We start from the raw sequence: 1,095 nt of genomic DNA, 5'->3' as shown, positions 1-1,095 counted from the left end.
TGGTGGCCTCAAGGCAGCTAGAAGACACCTTTGTGGGTAAGTAGGCAGGTTCTGTCGGATGGAAGCTGCCCCTTTCTCCGCAGGAGGTATCCCAACTGTAGCCATGAATCCTGGAAGGAACCTCGCCTGCTTCTCCCACATGCATCTCGCCTTCCCGGCCCCCAGTGCCCAGTGTCGCCTTCCCCTCCCTGATCGCAACATCCCTCTTCTTGTCGGTGGCTTGGCCTGGAGCATGCGCCTGCCACAGGCCACTGTTGGGTGGAAGGCAGCGCATCCCTGGCGTCTGTGCGGAAAGGCAGGAGCCGCACTTGCCCCCAGATGGGGCGGGGAAAGGACACGCCCCGTGCTCGCCATTTCCTGGCTCTGCGGAGGGTGCTGATGCATCCTTCACCAGAGGCAGGGGCGCTGGCCTGCGGGATCCTCCCTGGATGCCTGCCAGTGGCCTTGCAGGGTCCCAGCCTTCTCAGGAGCTCCTTCCTCCGAGGATGAGGCCCACACGCCTGGTCCACACCGGGTACCTCGGTGGCACAATCCCGTGGCCGCAGATCACGGGTACCCTGGGGCTTTGCCTCTAGAGGCCCCTGGCCTCGGGACTGGGCTCAAAGGTAGGCTTGCATGGGCACCTGCCGAGGGCCCACGCCCCATCGGGGGCTGCCCCCAGTAGTGAGGAGGAGCTGCTGGTCTCAGCGGGGAGGGCCCCATGGACGGAGCCTCGCCTGGCATCTCTGGCTGAGTAAGAGGACTGCGCAGTGAGGGAAGGCCAGCACCTCCTGCCCGAGGCCTCACAGCGCTCCTGCTGGCCGGGGAAGGGGCCCGATCCTGCCTGGGCACCGGGCTCCGGATCAGCGCCATCCCGCAGGCGCTTTCTCCTCCAACTCCCAGGCATGAAGCAGCCTCGGAGAGCGCAGGCCTGTCCATCTGCTGCCCGTGTCTCTGTTCAGGGCAAATTGGTGTATTATTACTACGAGGTCTTCAAAAAGTTTCCGCACTTTTTAAAGCTCTATTTATTAAGAATTTCAAGAAACATTACGTCACTTTTCTACACAGTCATCTTCTTTGTGATGCATTTTCCCAGGGTCATGCCAACTTTTTAAT

Source organism: Varanus komodoensis, unplaced genomic scaffold, assembly GCF_004798865.1.
Source record: "Varanus komodoensis strain SLA01 unplaced genomic scaffold, ASM479886v1 scaffold1445, whole genome shotgun sequence".
NCBI classification, from domain to species: domain Eukaryota; kingdom Metazoa; phylum Chordata; class Lepidosauria; order Squamata; family Varanidae; genus Varanus; species Varanus komodoensis.
Note: the sequence above shows the minus strand (reverse complement) of the source record.